Genomic DNA, 19,722 nt, shown 5'->3' with positions numbered 1-19,722 from the left:
GGACTCATGTAATGTATTTACATTAATGCAGGCCAAATGAACAGATAATACACAGGATGTGCATTTTCATGCAACATTAATATCGGAAGTGTCAGTCCAGCTGAGCTGCTTTCTGTAGATACAATTCACAGCCACTGTGATGATATTGTATACTTTCACCTTAGCTGGTTACACAATACTGTGTGTATTATTGTAACCTTAACCAAAAAAAAAAAAGAAAAAAGCTGAGATTTTCAAGTTGAGATCATTGCTGTTGCAAGTCTTCATAGCCATGTGAAAAACAATGAAACATTGGGAACTGCTGATGTTAATTCAAATGAGATTATGCTAGGCTAGATCTTCTCAGTTCAGAAAGAAGGGCCAAGTAAAACAGATTACGCATTCTGAATGAGGAGGATATGATCTGACACAGATCAGATGGACTCAATATTTGCACTCCAGAGGGATAAATAAGAAACTAAAATGACTATTATACTTCAGGAAAACCAGGATTAATTCCTAAGCACATTAAAGGGGTTTGTTTCAGAATGCTTCTTGGAGACTTAATAGCCCATATTTTGCATCATTCAGTATATTTTTGCATACATAGATGTATTAAGAAATATAGAAAGGTTGAGGGAGATGATTCTGACCCTCTGCTCCACTTTGGTGAGATCCCACCTGAAGTACTGCATCCAGCTCTGTGGTATCCAGAATAAGAAGGACATGCACCTTGGAGCGGATCCAGAGGGGGGCCACAAAAATGATCAGAGGGATGGAACACCTTTCCTATGAAGAAGGGCTGAGACTGTTTGGATTCTTCAGCATGAAGAAGTCAAGGCTCCGGAGAGACCTTACTGCAGCTTTTCAATACTTAAAAGGGGCTTATAAGAAAGATGGGAACAAACTGGAGAAGACTGAGAGGGGATCTTGTCAATGCTTCTAAATATCTAAAGCGTGGGTGTCAAGAGCATGGGGCCAGAATCTTTTCAGTGGTGCCTGGCAACAGGACAAGGAGCAATGGGCACATGCTAGAACACAGGAAATTCCGTCTCAACATGAGGAAAAACTTCTTTACTTTGAGGGTGACGGAGCACTGGAACAGGCTGCCTAGAGAGGTTGTGGAGTATCCTCTGGAGATACTCAAAACCCGCCTGATGCGTTCCTGTCCAACCTGTTCTAGGGGAACCTGCTTTGGCAGGGGGGTTGGACTAGATGATCTCCAAAGGTCCTTTCCAACCTCTGCTATTCTGTGATTCTGTGAAACTTTTTAGCAGGGCCTGTCACAATAGGACAAGGGGTAATAGTTTTAAACTAAAAAAGGGTAGATTCAGATTAGATATAAGGAAGAAAGTTCTTACAATGAGGGTGCTGAAACACTGGCACAGTTAGCCCAGAGAAGTTGTAAGTATCCCATCACTGGAAGTGTTCAAGCTCAGGTTGGATCGGGCTCTGAGCAACCTGATCTAGTGGATGATGTCCCTGGTCGCTGCAGGGGGGTTGGACTAGAAGACCTTTAAATGTCCATTGCAACCCAGACTATTCTGTGCTTCTTTAATTCTATAATTCTATCATTCTATGATAATACACATGACCATGAGTCCTCACTGTGTAATTACTTGTTCAATTGTACAGTCTTCCTTGCCATTTTATTTTGGCCTTAATGTCACTTAAGAAGCCACTGAAATTCTTCACTAATGGTCAAGTAACCCTGAATGAGAAAATGCTTACATGAAGCTAGAGAGAAAAGAGGAGAAAGGAAATTGGTGGACATAGAGAGGGAAGAATATGATAGCTGATTTGAAGACATAAGATTTGTAAAAATGTTAACTTACAAAATATTAGTTCTATAAGAAGGGCCTTGCATAAAGTACGCCAAGACGAATCCATGAAAAAAGCACTGAGACAATAGGGATAGCAAAAGTGAAGGCACATTAGTAGTAGTAAATCAGTAGTAAATCGGGAGTATTATACAAGGAATCAGTCTGATCATAGTATAGAGGATCAGCTGTATGTCGATCAGGAAATAGTCTTGCTGCATCTATGCAAATCAAAGAGGTTAGAGTTGTGTAGGTAGGATATAAATGAATGGCTGTGGGTCACTGACTGCACGGTTTTCTGTCCCCTGAATGGCTGCAACCATTCCTGTGCATCAATAATGCCTCAGGAGCAAGTTACTCTGCGCCACACTGGAGTCGTCTCAGACATTCAAAGCTGGTTGCCACAAGAGACATCTCTGATACCATTCCCCAATTTGTGTTTCCTGATAAATATCACTTCTAACATTCAAATACCCCTAGCAGAAGAGGATGCAGGGGGAATAAAGCAGATGTGGGGCATTACACCAGCAGTCTGAGAAGAAAAAAGGAAATAATATCAGGAGAAAATCCTGGTGACTTTTTGAGCATTAGAAAATTACCTTTTGATGAAGCTTTTCCTAGAATTAGATTATTTAGAAAGCTCATCTAGCAAATGCCAAGTAAACATTCTAAAAAAACCTATTCAGAACAAAATGATGTTATATTTAGACTGAACTTTACATAAGCAGTATATCCATTAGTGAAACAAGGAAAAAGAGGCCTAGTACCATAACTAATTCCACATGCAGTGCATGTAAAACTGACTAAATTCAGCTTATTTAAAAGACTTATTTCAAATTCATAAGTGACATCAGAAACACTTTAATAAAATGGAGAGATATTTTAATTCTGTACTTGGGGTGCAGAAGAGAGACTAAAGCTTTCTCTAACCTTTTGCACAAAGTCTGTCATGCACCAAAGGACAGTGACTCAGCAGACTCAACTCCATCTGCATGAGAACTCTCCACCTCCAGGCATTCCCATGCCGTACAAACAGGAAAAGAAATGTCACACTTACCTCGGAAAATAGATTTTTATCCAGAAAGCAAGGATGGTCCCAGCATCAGGAAAGTATAAAACACAGGAAATAAATGAATATTTGCAACTGACGTCCACTAGCAAAGTACCTTATTCCTTCAAGACCCGGTGATCCAAATGGGCATGTAAGACTTCCACTGTTGTTGTCTAGGGCAAAGGACCTGCACTAACTGCAGAATATCGTTTTCCTGTCTTGATATAGAAATGATTGTGGTTTTCATCAAAGTAGTCCAGGCAATTTCAGATTCTATGGGTACCTTTTTCTCATTTTTTAATTCCTTCCTTATTTTAATCTCTTCTTCAGTTCTTTTTTCCTGTCTCTTCGTTTCCCATTTCCTTACTGTTTCCCCTTTGTGCTTGATTTCTGTGTTAGTCATGTACATCTTCTTTATTTACCTACCACAGTTACAAAACAAGTGGATGTTGAAGAAGAAATGTTGAACTAGTAATCACTTCAGATGAGCTGAAGGAGTGTCTTTGTTTTATGGTAAAGAAAGTAAGGGATCTGTCTCAAACTAAATGAAAGATGAAGTCTATAAATGTGGATCCACAAGCAGAAAAAGAACCTTCCATAGAGTGACAAAATGATGGCTTTCAGATGAGCTATTATCACTCAAGAGGTATTCTAAGATATCTTGGATTTTTTTGTGGATAAATTTTTTAGTCCACATAGTGCAAAAAAAGGAGCTGAATGCTCACAGCTGTCAGAGGCAAAATGAATGTTAGGAAGTGCACAGAGAATTAAATAGAAAACATCTCTATAGGGACAATTTACACTCATGGTGCCTCTGTGCCTTGAATTGTATGTGCAGCCGCCCATTCCAGCTGAAGAAGAACTGGATGAATTGGAGGTGATCGGAGGTATGGAATAGCTTCCTTACAAGATGAGATTAAAAATATGTGAGTCTACATCCTGGAAAAACAATAACTGAGGATAGGTATGGTCCATGGGTATAAATCATGAATTACTTGGAGAACGCCATCAGTGAAATCCGTTCACTGCTTCATACAATATAAAATGGGGTGATCAAGTTCTGGAAGAAGTACTGTCACAGGCAACATCCAGTACTGGTACTTGCACAATACCAAACCAGAAATTTAATGCTGCAGAAGTTTGTTAAATTCATAAAAATAGTGTCTGTCAGTCTCTGATATAGGAACTCACTGAACCACATATTACTTCAGTAATGAAGCCAGAGACAGAGAAGGTAGAGGAAAGGGGATATATTTGATAAATATGATTGAATTATTTCCTCATTCTGGCTACTGTTAGAAGTAGGCATTAGTGTAGGTATTTTTTTCCTAGCTCAAAATGCTTCTTATTTACTTTGGTATATTGCCTTTTTTTTTTTTTTTTTCCTTTCTGCCTCTTTTTTCTTTCTCTTTTTATTTTATTTTATTTTTTTTTATCTGTCAATGAGCCAGCCTCCCAACTTGCTGAATGCAAGCACAACTAGTCTTGCTATGCAGCAGTTTTGCTATGTTAAAAGGCATTTTACACCTATCGAGGAAGTAGATAATATTTTACTCCTATAACTTGATTGCTTTTTAAAATAGAATTACAAAATCACTAGATGAAATAAAGCACTACATATGAAATACTTTAGTAAAGCACTTAATGAAGTGAATAAGGAAATCTTACCTGGAAAATTAATTCAAATCACTTACGATACACAGAAACATTGTTATATTGATTAAAAGCTGTGTAGAAGATAGTAAAAAAAATACATTGTTAAAGAGGAAAGTATTGAGTTAGGAAGAAATGCCTCACCTTAGATTAAGTCTTTCTTAGTGTCTTTGTTAATGAAAAAGAGAATAAACAGCATGTTGATAACATTCAAGTCCTGGAAGAGAATTAGAAGGACAGTAAGGACAGAGAAAAGAAACAGAAGTACAACCAGAAAACAATAAGGAAATCTATTTTAGAAGCAAGTAATTTAGAATATCTGTGAAGATCATAGAAAATAGATTGCAAAGCGCTTGTAGACAGGTAATTACTACCCCCCCTCAAAATGTCTAAACATAGTCCATGGAGGGATCAGGGAATTGATTTTTGTTCAATATTCATGAATTTCGGGGAAGACGACTGTATTTTGCTGTGATCAATTATTCCAGCAGCTTGAAAAAGCACCCATGTTAATTTGAGTGACAACGAAGAGAGCGAACAATGCCAGGCAGAAAGGTAAACAGGTTCCTCTACACTCGCGATACGTGTGCCTATGACTAATAAGGCATGCTGGTGAGAATTGCTTGTGCACCACTGGTGAGATAGAGATTGCCTTCCCCTCCACAGGATGAGTGTTTCTTTGTTAACCTTAACTTCAACTCATATGACCAGGTCATATGAGAAGAGGCTGAGGGAGCTGGGCATGTTTAGCTTGGAGAAGAGGAGGCTGAGGGGAGACCTCGTTGCCCTCTACAACTACCTGAAAGGAGGTTGTAGAGAGGTGGGTGTTGGCCTCTTCTCCCAGGTGAATAATGACAGGACCAGAGGAAATGGTCTGAAGTTGTGGGAGGGGAGGTTTAGATTAGATATTAGGAAGAATTACTTTACTGAAAGAGTGGTCAGGCACTGGAACAGCCTGCCCAGGGAGGTGGTGGAGTCACCATCCCTAGAGGTGTTTAAGAAACGTCTAGATGTGGCACTTCAGGGCATGCTCTAGTGGCAGAGATAGTAGGTTGTTTGGTTGGACTCGATGATCTTAAGGGTCCTTTCCAACCATGAAGATTCTGTGATTCTGTGATTCAAGGGAGAAACAGGTGCTTTGAAACACACGCAATTCATCCTCACTTTAGAATATTTCCTCAAAGGGCAACATGACAATCAGTAACAATAATGGAAATGGCTAGAATTGATAGCTGTCTGATAAAGTCCTGTTGAAGCAAAGGCTTCCATCTACTCGTAGAGACTTGTGTCATGCATAACACCTGACAAGATCTCTACTTTTTGACCTTAATGTGAATGGAAAAAGTGCTTCTCTGCTGTACATTGACTATCCTAGTGGGAACTGAATGTTACATACACATAATGAACTCTGCAGGCACAGGAATGATTAGGACGAACACTGAAAGGGAAGAACACCATCTCTTACCAGCTGAGCGCTGGTACAGACTTGACAGATCAGTTATCCTGGATTGAGTGTACTCTGGAGACGCTTTCTTCAGGGTACAGGACATTCTATTGCCTCAACAGGAAACTTTTTACTTCAGAGGACCTTGTCACAAAGCAAGCAAGGAGGCTCACTTTAATAGAATAATGGATTGTATTATCATTCCAACAGTTGTCACATTGTGCCATATTTCAGTTACCTCATCTTCAGTTTTGCTTCCTGTCCTTCCTTCCGTGTCCCTTTTTTCCTCAGTGTTTTTTTTTTCTTTTTTTTTTCTGTTTGTTTGTTTTTTTGTTCCTTTGTCTTTCCTCATTCTTCCTCTTTTGGTCCTGCTTTACATTATTTGTTCATTTACCACCATTCTTGCATATTTATCAAAGGAGATAAGGGAGAAAAAAAGAAAAAAAAAAGGGGGGGGGAGCAAAAACCCCTCATATCTGACAGCCAGGGGCTTGTCTTTTTAACCTGATAAACTGGGTAAACCCTGTGTATGGCATTTGCAATTTGGCTTTAACTTCTTGCCTTCCAGGAGACAACTTCTGAATCCCTTCTGTGGAGAGCGCTGCATAGTTACAGATGCTTTCTTTTCATGATATTGTCCTTAATGTTAACCGTTATTTCATCTTTTTGAAACAGTCTGTGTAATATTCCCTGAGAAATCCAATGATTCAAGTGGTCTAATTAAAAACAGGATTTATTAATAGGTTTAATCAGATTCAAATAAGAGGCAATTTGCATAATATAGCATGTACAGTACTTAGAGAAATTTAAGCCAGAAAAAACCAGACATGTTACATCATTGTGTGATTTTAGACTCTCTTTCATCTCTTTGACCCTTTTGGCTAGCCAGTCAGTCAGAGAAATATTATTCTTGCTTTCAAATAGCTAGTATATTATTTTCCTCTCCTCTTCCTCAAATCTTGTGAAACCTTTGGGTTAGCAAGTTCATTTTTAAACACCAACAACCTTTCCTGTTCAAACAGGGTCAAAGTATTACCCAGTATTACCCATTATGCCTCTCTCCCTTATTCTTAGCCTGGTAGTCTCTGCTAAAAAAAAAAAAAAAAAAGTTTAATTGCCCATTTTCTTGTTTCACCTTCATATTTTAACACGGCAAATAAGAATCCCTTTCCCTAATAGCATCCGCCCTTGGTGCTGGCCTTAATGACCATGATTTTGCATGTTAATTGTCTTGGCAGGAGGTTACTATGTTTTGCATCTTAATTGTCTTGGCTTTTAAGGATGCAGAGTTTATATAATTATTATAATTTGTTCTTAGCTTTCGTTCTTGTCTGTCACATATGACTCATGAACGGATTAACTCTTCTGTCACATTTCTTCCTTTTCTGTCAGAGAGTCACAGAGAAGGAAAGATTTTCAAAGGCATGTGCTGGGAACCAGAGAATATTTGAAAAATCCTGACCTCTTGGAAGAAGAAAAGATTGGTGAAACTACTTAACCGGCCAGCTTTTATCCTGCAGTGTTGCTGATATTAGACATTTTGTAATTGTAAATTTTTGTGCTGATTTGGTAATGGTGATGACATTTGATCATGCAAGGACATTTTGAGCAATGTCGTCTGGTGAGAGGTGTCCCTGCCCATGGCAGGGGGGTTGAAACAAGATGATCTTTAAGATGCCTTCCGACCCAAACCATTCTATGATTCTATGGTTTTCCTTTAAAATTCTTAAGAAAAGTAGAGAAATTTATTGAAATATAAGTGCATTCAGTATTTTGCTTCTGGTACAGAAACTAACATCAGCGTGCTTTTCAATGAGCTTGCTGATCAAAATAATGTGAGCAATTTTTTCTGTAGTTTTTCCCAAATAATATTAATAACATATTGCAAAAGTAGCATATCTTATACATTAGTAGCTTTGTGATAAAAAGGTGGCAGCTAAATTTCCACAGTTGATAAAAATGAATTTTTTTCAGTATCTGAGTTTGTTGTGGTGTTAACAACACAGAAAGTTAGGACAAATGTGCTGATGAGATATGCAGTAAGTAATCATACATTGCAGAAAAGCAATACAGAAAAAATGGCTACAGGAAGACCACTAGAAAGAAAAAATAGTATAGATTTTTTTCCAGAATGCTGTTGACTGGAGAGAAATCCACATTCAGAGGATGTCGTCTCTCTCTCATTGTCACCTGAAAGATGAGAAATTTGATCATTGAATCAAAGATGATTCAATGACCGCTTCCTTGTCCGATACCATTACACTTCATTTTCACCAAATCTTCAAGAATTCCCACATCTTTATTGGAAACGGAAACATCCAGGCTTATATAAATGTTTATATGATAAGACATTCAAGATTTTATATTTTAGAGAATGTATTTTAAGTGGTTCTCATCCAGACTGTTAGGAAAATGTATGAATTAATTTAAAAAATCAATAGCCTGAAGTGAATGCACATTGTAAAATGTGCAGTACCTATTGCACTTTGTTTGCACAATTATTAGCTTGCTGGAATATTTCTTTATGAGTGGAATATTTTTCACAGCTAAATAAATAAAAAAAATATAGCAACTGTTAAATGTATGATAGAAATATGGTTAGATTTATGTGTAAATATGTGGCAAAATGTAACGTTTAGCAAACTTTAAAACTAGCATTTGTTTTTATTCTTTTCAATTACATGTACATAGCATTCACTTTGTAAGACACATTCCAAATTTAGTATCATAGCAGTCAAATGGGACACACATTTCCCTGTGTTTTAGATGCCTTTGAAAAACAGCCCAAATGAAGAGAATGTGTAGGAAAGAGCATCTGCAGACAATGTCAAGGTTAAATACAGACCAATTAATGCAGTTTTATTTAAAAAAAATATAAAAAGGTAAATACATAAACCCTATACTTACTGGCATAAAATATATAGATTTAATAGATAAGGCTGTCACAGTTGTCTATGAAAAGAGAAAAAAAAAAGGCAGATTAACCTGTTTACTTGAGCATGGCATCTGTTACAAAACAGGTTTTGAAAGGTAGTGCATGTTCATCTGCTGAATTCATATTGCTTTTATGTGTTGGAGTTTTTAAATTCATCTAATAGACATCCAAAAGGAGATTTGATTTCCAGCTTGTTCCTCACAGATAATTGCAGCTACACAGTTGAACACCTACGCTTATACGTAGAAATAGAAATGGACTCACCGTAAACCTGGGACAAAAAATACAGTTACTTTCCCTGGTATGATTCTACTCCCACGGACGTTGCAAACAAAACTTTCATTGGTTGTAAGGGAAGCAGGGTTTGGTCCTCAGTATATAGTTCCCTTGCAAAAAAAATGATTCCTTAAAATTCCTCAAGAGGAATGTTCCTTGGTTGAAAATCACCAGTGTGAATTGATCCTACAAGAGGTATGAGTATTATTTAAGCCAAACTATTAAAGATTATTAATCTTGGCTTTGTGTAGAAACACATTTCATTCCTTTTGTTTATTATGAAAGTTCCTCTGATTTCAGTGATGTGAGTCTAGATCCTGATTTATTTACATACATGCTAACTGCACTTACTTCACTTACTTTCTGCAGATTTGAATCTGTAAATATGACGACAGACTGGACCTATGTGTATTTACCAGCTGTTCTGTGGCAGGTAAGAGGCTCTGTGATGAATTCTTTCTACCTTGTGCAGGAAGTATTGGAGAACAAAGTTTTAATAATTTGAATGTAGGTAAAAAAATAATAATGAAGACAGGGAGACTTGATTAGGTATTACTGAACATGCAGCTTGAAAAGGCTGTCACAGGTTCTGATACAAGTAAGAATGTTATCTGTCCAGGACACTGAATCATTCACTGCTTAATATATCTGATGTAACACAGACTGATGAATTACACAGATGACAAAAAATATATTTTCTATTTAAACTGGAATACTTATATAAATATATTGTTCAATACTATGTTGCATAGTTAATATGTAATAATTCCCTGACAACAAAAATAGTCAAAAATTTATATATAATTTGTCCGTGTTCTGAATCCCACAAGTGCCTTCTCTTAAAAAAAGGCATCATTCAGCGTTCTAATATTCCAAAGAACTAACTGAATTTATCAATGACTGCTTTTGTTTTTCTCCTTCTATTTAAAGATAGAAATCTCTCTTTCTCTCTGTCCCTCTATTTAATGCTTTTAGAAACCTTTTCCACTTCGTTGCTCTATTCATTTTACTCTCCCATTTTTTGTTTTTGTTTTTGATTCTACCACTATCCCTTTTCCTCTACCACATATTTTTCTCTACAGCTTTATCACTTCTTTGCTTTCATTCTTTCCCACTTGTCCTGTTTTATAGTTTTGAAAATGGCCATTAATGAATATTAACAAGCACAGCAGAGCAGAACAGCCACATCAATTGTTAATTTCTTGATGATGCCCTCAGTTTTGCTATTTTTTCTGTAGCATAGTTAATTAAGAGCCCATAACCACTAGAAATTTTCTTCCATTCTTTTAACTGGTGTATGAAAACAATCCAAAATGCTCAGAGATTAATGGTACCTACAGGAGCAACAGAGGCAGTAGGATTTCAGATTTACTTGCTGACTTGTTTAGTTTCAGGTGGGTTTTTTTCTTTCCTTTTTTTTTTTTGAGAGGCTGCTGTTTTACTTTGTCTTCCTCTGTGAGTGATTAAAGCTAGATCGTGTACTTCAATCCAGACACCAGTTCAAAAGTAGCTAGGAGGGACAGTTACTGAAGTTTATGTAAGGAGATAAAGGAGCTGAGAGGATAATATTTGGAATGGACAACAACACAGTTTTAAGCAGAAGATAGATAGCAACAAAACACAAATTAAAAGAGCTAGATGGAGAGAAATGGGCAAGACAAAGATCTCCCTGAAGCGCTGGAATGTCTGTTCATGTAATGGATTGCATTTGCCTAATGGCTTGGCTTGAGATTTTCTTCTTCAGTTTTAGACACTACACCATTAATCAGTCTTTTAATATCACTCAATCTAAGCTCCAGATGGTCTTTCACCTTTCACTGCACACATTTCTTTATCTGAGAGGACTATGCCTTGAGTTCTCTAATAGTAATTAATTTAAACCTAAAATGATAGGAGAGAAAGCTCAAGGATGAGGTATGCTAGCAAGGCCTTTTAGAGTGACATAAGCTTTCATCTTTCAAACTGCAGCCTTTGGTTCTGTTTTTGAGAAGGAACATAGCACTACTTCTGCAGATGTATTTTGTAGCAATAGCCAGCTCAAGCCTCAGTGACAATGAAAATAAGCCGACAATGCAAGACTCAGGGATAACACTTCTCAAGTTAGATGCAAGACAGCAGGCATGTTCGCACAGCAGATTGGAAGCCAGATAGCTGTCGTTACTCAGTTGCATCACTTTCAGTTCATTGCATCTAACGTTTCTATTATAGTGTGGTGATGCTGCGCTGCACAGTGCTGACATACCCTAAGAGCCAGGAAACACGAGTTTGGGTTGGTTAAACAGCCATGCCTCTGTTGCAATAACAAATTTGCAATAACACTAGGTGTTATTGCCTAATAAGCATTGGATAATTATTATTCAATGCATGGGGAGAAAGGAGCACATAAGGCCAGTAGGAAACAAGAGTGAAAAAGGGAGGAGTGAAGACAGAGGATGGGCAGATGTGAGCTCCTGCACATTGCATATCGCAAATAGTCCACTACAACATGGAAATCATCTACCTTCATTAGCTGCCTCCTATGCCCAAGCCACATGTCGCCCCCCTCAGAGGAGTCTGTTTGAGGGTATTGTCATTAGCCTAAGGACCAAAGATATAGTAACTGCAGTCCTGACTATATTGTACACCACTGGGGCTGACATCCTGCTGCATAACCAGTGGCACTGACAGTGTTAAGCCTTAACTGCAGTATGGCTGATGGGCTGCTCCGGCTCAAAATGGACCTGGGATTAATGGAGGACACTCATTTCCACGACTGTTGGTCTGGCAGATTTAATCAGCTCTATCATGTTTGCTATTAAGAAAATAATGGATTTTCTCTGTACTGAGCAATTTTAAGCTCTCTTTACATCCTTTGCCTCTATTTCCAGACTGACAAGTAGCTATCTTTCTAATCAAGCACCTTGAAAGTCTTGTTTCTGAACATTATGTCTCACAGTGAAAAAAGAACCAGAAAAACCAACAAACAAACTCCAAGTTTCTTTAGGTATCTTGTTACTTTCCTTAGTTCTGAACCTTAGTAAGAGTTCCTCAGGATCTTTTTATACCTTATTTGAACTTGTGCACACCGCCACAGAACTACAATTGTAAAGAGTCTATACTACTTAGAGTGGCTAAAAAAGTGTATCCATTGTCCAGGGTACTGCAAGAGTTGAAGCACTTACCAGCACACTAGTAATAGACACAAAGAAGGAAAATAACACAGAACCAAAGAGCACAGAGGAAATAAAAACCGTACCAATTTACTTGAAGACTGTTAACTATCGTTACAGTAAACTGCAGCAAGAAACATGAACCATTCCAGTGTTTTTTAATAGATCTTAACTACACATGAAGTACCAGCTTTCAGGTAGTCATCTTTGAATTAATTACTTCACTTGCTATATTTAAAAATATCAGAAGAAGTCACAGTAAAACTAATCAAAATGTCACAGGTGCTGGGCACTTCAAGGTTCAACTTCTTTTGCCTGATTGATATTTCTACTGTAATATCCAATGAATAAGAAAATTCATTAAGTCAGAGTTGCTCAGTCTTTTGAAAGTGGAGTGATGGAAGTACCTGAAAGTACATCTTGACCGTCACATGGATCTTCAACAATAACTGAGCTGAGTTCCCAGGCATTATTTTCTAATTCCATAAGAAGCTTAAACTTACCTTTAGACTCTCAAACATCTTTAATAGCCTGTCTGTTAATTATTTTTTTCTCTTGAACTGAGTGATTGAGTGACTAAGAAAATAGGAATAAGTGTAAGAGAGATTATAATTCTATTATGATTCTTTAGGTGAAAGTAATGATTTTTTTTCAAGATTTATAAGCATTTTTACCAACATCTCTTTCCCCTATTCATTTCTCCAGTGTTAAATTACAGCACTAGCAATAGGGTCAACAATTGAATCCAGTACTTTTAGTGATAAAATATTAGCAAAACATTATTCAGCCAGGTCTATTATTTACTGAGATTTGATATTTACACTAACATTGAGGAGACTGTAAAGAACAATCAGTGTAGGCTGAGAAAATTAAAAGAACATTTGAAAGAGGAGAAGGAAGTGCCAGATGATCATTAGTAAAGTGTGTTTTAATTGCTAAGCAGAAAGAGACATAAGAAAAGAGACATTGCAAGTCAGTCATATCTTTAAAAAGAAAACTGAACCTCCTAGCTACACAAGGACTCAAAAGATTTTAAATTTAAAAGGAAGGTCTAAATAAAATTTCAATAAGAATATGTACATTTTAACACTGAAACTAATCTCAAAGTAACTGGGTAAAACAGATTGGAAATACTAACAAAAAAGGTGCTTATCTTCCTGCTTACTGCTATTCTTGCTGTTCAGTCCTTTCATTCTAATCACACATGCATCTGCACACAACTTACTCCTGCGAACACAGCATCCTGATCGCTAGGAAGGGACCCACACCTCCAAGGCCTGGCTGTATTTGCTTCCTGATTTCCTCCAGTGTTCTTTCCACTTCTGCTGCTCCTAAGGCTCTTTCCTGGCAGAGACCTCAATCATTATTCTACAGTTATTCGGTAGCTTCTCTGCTCAGAGTCAGTTCAGTTGTTGCCAGATCACTTCTCCATGCATAGTGATCTGCCTGAAGTAGTCACTGCCTTCTTGCAGGAAGACGATGTCATAATAACTTGCAAACAGACAATAAAACCCTCTAAATAATCAAATAGTGCCGTCATAACCTCAACAGCACAGAAAACTTCGGTTAAAGAGCTTATACCTATACATGAATACATACCAAGGCTGTTCCCCGCTATGTCCTCTTAGGCGGGATGCTGGTCTATCACATTTTTTTTCAGATTGTGGTTTGCTTTTCTTTTCAAAAGTGTCAGAGACTTGTTGTCTTGTTTAAGTTGTACAACTTAAAAAAAATAAATTAAATTTACTTATTTTGTTTGTTTTCTGTTTTCAATATTCTTCAACACTGAGAGATGGAGTCTATATACTCTATACCCTAACAACCACCTGTCCTACCGTAGCAATGGCAGTTATAATCCAAAACTGATGAACAGGGTCAATATAATGTTTTCAGCCTTTTTCATTTTTTCAGGTCCATATCACACAAGAATATTTAAGTCTTATCTAAGTATTCATATTGTGAAAATCACCAGACCATGAGAATGTTTACTACCCTTTTTCTAGATGTTTAGTACCATCTGGACTTCTGTAAGGCATTTGGCACAGTCCCCCACAACAACCTTCTCTCTAAATTGGAGAGATAGGGATTTGATGGGTGGACCGTTTGAAGGACGAGGAATTGGTTGGATGGTCACATCCAGAGGGTAGTGATCAGTGGCTCAATGTCCACATGGAGATCAGTGACAAGTGGTATCCCTCAGGGTAAATATTTGGACCATTACTGTTTAATATCTTAATCAATGACATAGACAGTGGGATTGAGTGCACCCTCAGCAAGTTTGCAGACAGCACCAAGATGAGTGGTGCAGTTGACAGGTCTGAAGGATGGGATGCCATCCAGAGGGACCTTGACAAGCTTGAGAAGTGGACCCCCAGGTGAACTTCATGAGGTTCAACAAGGCCAAATGCAAGGTCGTGCACCCAAGTTGGGGCAACCCCAAGTATCAGTACAGGCTGGGGGATGAAGGGATTGAGAGCAGCCCTGAGGAGAAAGACTTGAGGGTACTGGTGGATGAAAAGCTGGATTTGAGCTGGCAATGTTCACTGGCAGCCCAGAAAGTCCACTGTATCCTGGGCTGCATCAAAAGAAGCGTAGCCAGCAGGTTGAGGGAGGTGATTCTGCCCCTTTTACTCCACTTTTGTGAGACCCCACCTGGAGTACTGCATCCAGCTCTAGTGCTCTCAGCACAGGAAAGACATGGACCTCTTGGAGTGGGTCCAGAGGAGGGATGCAAAAATCATCAGAGATATGAAACACCTCTCCTATGAGTACAGGCTGAGAGAACTGGGATTGTTCAGCCTGGAGAAAAGGCTCTGGGGAGACCTTATTGCAGCCTTTCAATACCTAAAGGGGGCTTGTAAGAAAGACGGGGACAAACTTTTCAGTAGGGTCTGTTGCAATAGGACGAGGGGTAATGGCTTTAAACTAAAAGGGGGAGATTTAGACTAGGCATAAGGAAGAAACTTTTCACGATGATGGTGGTGAAATGCTGTAACAGATTGCCCAGAGAGGTGGTAGATGCCCCAACCCTGGAAACATTCAAGGTCAAGTTGGACAGGGCTCTGAGCAACCTGATCTGGTTGAAGATGTCCCTGTTCATTGCAGGGGCGTTGGACTGGATGACCTTTAAAGGTCCCTTCCAACCCAAACCTTTCTATGATGGTATGATTTTTTTTTCCTGTTTTAGTGTTAAAATTTACTTCATTTGTTGAACTTCACCATTTAAAAAAAATGTTACAGATCTCCCTCAGACACACTTTTTAAATAATTCCAAATTCTGGCCCCAATTCTGTAAATTTTACTTCAGCTTTTTTTTTTTTGGTACTGTAAGAAGGATCTGTCTATTTTCTCAAAATATTTTTACAGGGACAAGTCCAGCTAATAAATATACATTTGTCCTTTTTTTTTTTTTAGCTATTTCTCATGGCTCTTAGTACAAAAATGAACTGAAATGTGAAAGAGGTCACATGTTGTAAGTTATGTGTGCATATTGAATTTGATTTCTGTGTTAATCTTGGAATCTCCTACTGGTGATACATCAGGATTTGTCCTTTGTGGTTTCTTCTGTCATGAAAATTAACAGAACCCTTGTGGCTGCAAGTGTCACAAACCCTTTTTACACCTGCTTCTGTCTGATACCTGCTGTTAAGTCAAAAACAACTGATAAATCACGGTACGGATAAAAATATGAAAAAGGAATTAATGAGATTAAGAAAGCTTTGTGCTGTCTAAATTCTATTCTCTCATTTGCATTGATCAGTTGTTCACCAGTGGAACTGATTGCAGTGAGCAGATGATACCAACGCAAGCAGGTTACTTGGCTGCAAAAGACTGAGTAGTTCAACCTACCTGAGCTTCACAGCAGAGTTTTCCCTCTCCAATCTGTGAATAAAAGCCCTCCTTGTTTCCTGATCCATTCCATTTTCCCCAGTTGGACAAAGTGTTAACAAGTGGCCACACACCACTTAAATTCTAGCTAAACTAAATTTTGAGGAAAGTGGCATGTTCACCACCAAATGGCTCTTAACCAAAGATGAATTTTTTCATCATCTGATATGACATGTATCTTTTACAGCGATCATGGGACAGTGAACTTCCTGTACAACTGATACCACTGAGACACCAAGCAATATTATCTGCAGAAAGTACATGTTTTCTTGTACCAGAAGCTCTTTATTTTCAATCAGTAGTATTTCCAGTGACAGTTAGGCAATGTATCATATATTCATAGCTATGTGAAGCAACCATGCAAAGCATATTAAGTAGGCTTTCCAAAGGAGCCAAAGGGATTTAGATGCTAAATTTCCACTGAAACTGAATGAAAGGAAGAACCTAATTCATTTACACATTTTGAAAATTCCCGATCAAATGAAACATTTCAGATACAAACATTAACTGGAATTGTTCTGCTTTATAGTGATTTCTTTTTTCAAACAAAAAAGTTTTGAAATAATTGTGATAACATAGCAATATAATTATGCATATGAACCAAAATCAAGTAGAACAGGGTTATAAATAGACTTTGTCCTATTTAAGAATTATTTTCAATTAATATTTTTCATTAAAACTTCACTATAATTTAAGGTTAATGTAATGCAGTAATTTCTGTGGCTATTGTGACTTTTAATACACACATCTTATATATCATGTTATTCAGAAAAAAAAGTCTGGTAAAAGACTTAATTTATCATCATGCTAATCTCTTAGTTTTATAATTTACTTGAAGCGTATGCACTACCTTTTACAAAGTAAAGGTACAATTCCCTGGACTGGATTTTCTAGCTGTCCAGTGTAAAATTCCAGTGCTCATTACTCAGCGGAAAGTTCATTTTAACATCATCTGAGCAAAATAAAATTATTAAGAAAACTCATGCGCAACTCAACTCATAAGGAAGTGTAGGATTTTGGGGGCAGAATTACCAGCTGTTAGGTCTTACACGCTACTTCATTAAACTAAGACTTTTATGGCTTAATTTGATTTTTTTTTTCCAGATTTGAACTTGCCTTGGGAACGGATGACTGTGCCTGAAATACGGTTGAATGAATCAATAAATTCATGGAAAGAGCATAAAACTTTGAAGAAAGTAATAAAACCATTTTGATTTTAAAGACTATTAAAGCACTTAAATATTCAGAAAAGTCATTTTCACTAATTTCAATCTTTATAAAACACATTAATTAACAATAGTTAGGAACTATTTGAACAGTGTTTCTGGCTATACAGTCTAATACTGAATGTAGTCTCTACTAGGCCATGCCATGGCCAAGACATCTATGGTGAGTATTGGAACTAAGAGTGAGTGTAGTAACTGACTGGCAGATAAAAGGATATAAACAACACTATCTGCACCCTATGAAGGTTACTGCTATTAGAAAATGTCTTTACGTAAATAATTACATGATAAAAAAAGGTGTAATTTCAATTTTTTTAAAGGAAAAATAATTTATGCTAAAAAGGTCATATTTAATTCTTTAAAATCAAAAACTTAAGTAGAATGCCTGTTCACTCAATGATGACACTGAGATGTCATTCAGTGATGACTGAATAAAAGATGGGAAGTGATTTTGCTGATAGTATTAAAGATACTCTAAATGTCTTTTTTCCAGCCATGAAAATTTGAAGAATTTGTACAAGCTTACAAGTGTCCATAAATACCATATGGGAAGTGAAACAGTTTGATCATGCTCAAAAAGACTGACTCTGAAGACGCTTGGAAGAGTTTTTCTATGAAACATGACAAGATTGCTTAATTTAGAACTCACTGGACAAATTTCTCCTGCATGTTTTGTTGGTGTATGTTACCAAGAATGCATCAGAAAATTACACATATTCGGCTCCATGTTCTTAAATTCTACCACCCATATCAACAACAGTGACCAACCACCCCATCTACTTTTTTCAGGATTCCCAAAATACATCCCTTGATAATCGCTTCTGCCGGTGATTTGACCGATTTTACCAATCCCTATATTCCTTCTTATTTCCTTTCTCCTATCCCTTGCTAATAGTACACTGAGTGGGCTTGATTTTTGCATTGGTTACCTTACTAGGGAAAATAGTAATTGCTACATAAATGTCCATTAAGTTACTACAAGGCTCAAATTTGTGTATTTTAGAGTCTTTGAGTACTACAAATAAAGTAGAAATTTCCTTGTGCAAGTATGCAAATGTTTAAAACAAAACATTGACAGACCAAGATATAGGGAATGATGTTACTTCACGATCCAGTAAAAGTATAATAAAATCAAACTAAACAAATGCTGAAGTTGTAATTAAAAAGATACATCTCAACAAAAACCATTCTTTCTGATGTCTCCCCCTCTTTCCTTCAATTATGGTGGTATATGTTAATGGGATTTATTTCTCATCTGTCATTGGGAATATGGACTTACTAGAGCTCAGTTTCTATACAGTAGTAACTCATAACATCAGGAAGCTGCCTGCTGTTACTCATCTGTCTGCAACTCCTACATCTCCATTCTCCCAGATGTTTTGATCTAGTGGGTCTGATCCACCATTGTCATCATTAACTATTTGAAGAAATAGAACTACACTGTTATAAAGAAGGGGCATTTCAGTGATAAAGTTTCCTCCATTTGACTGACTTTAGCTGGGATTTAGATTTAGAGAACCTAAACTGTGTTTTTCTCACCTGATCCAATATCGTTACATGATCCAACATCCTGGTGACAGTTCAGTAACAGCTACAATTCTGATCCTCAAACAGTAAAAGTAACAAGCAAAGATAAAATGCCAGTATGAGCTGGCACAGTGCCTTAGCTCATTGGAAAGAATCACTTCAGTCTTTTCTTCTCCTCCAAAGCTGTTAAGGATACACATTGATCCTCCGAGATGGATGCTAGGCCAGTAGCAACTTCACAGCAAAAACCTCTATCACAAAGCTCAAGGGGACAGTCACCTTGAGGGGGAAAGGAGCTAAGGAGGATAAGGTCTCAAAGCAGGCTTACTCCTGTATTAATGAGTGCCTTCTGTTAACTTCACAGTCAGGAACACAGCCATCATGTTATCAAATGTTTTAACTAATTGGAAAGTTCATTGATATAAAGATATGCCTGGCAGGTACCTCTCAGGATCTTTAAACAACCGAAAGCAAAGCTATTTCACTCTAACTTTCTTCTCAGACAGCTGAGTTGGAAGTTTTCACAGCAGGAACAAATTATTTGCCTTTATCCTACAAAATTTTCAGAAAATTTTGTGATGAGCTTGGGGAAGATTAGACATTCTGTAATATGGGAGTCAGCTGGTTTATAGTTAGCTTTATTCACACTACTTTGGTTTAAGACAGTATGCTAGGGATTTTTTTTCCTACATTGTCTTGCTATATGTCTTGTCAGAAATTTGGAGTATAATCCCACTTGTACTCTGTAAACAGAGTGCAATTCTGATTTAATTG

General features: G+C 37.3%; 1 long non-coding RNA gene across 1 annotated transcript; it reads left to right on the top strand.

The window, feature by feature from the left end:
- Window positions 1–9,304: 9,304 nt before the first annotated feature.
- Window positions 9,305–17,430, top strand: LOC141738484 (uncharacterized). Its single transcript, XR_012585401.1, has 3 exons — window positions 9,305–9,353; window positions 9,528–9,591; window positions 17,300–17,430. It is a non-coding gene; the product is annotated as an uncharacterized LOC141738484 (long non-coding RNA).
- The last annotated feature ends 2,292 nt before the right edge of the window (window positions 17,431–19,722 follow it).

The sequence above is a fragment of the Larus michahellis genome, chromosome 2 (assembly GCF_964199755.1).
Source record: "Larus michahellis chromosome 2, bLarMic1.1, whole genome shotgun sequence".
Classification (NCBI taxonomy): Eukaryota; Metazoa; Chordata; class Aves; order Charadriiformes; family Laridae; genus Larus; species Larus michahellis.
The sequence above is the reverse complement of the archived record's forward strand: the minus strand, read 5'-3'. Positions and strand labels throughout refer to the sequence as shown.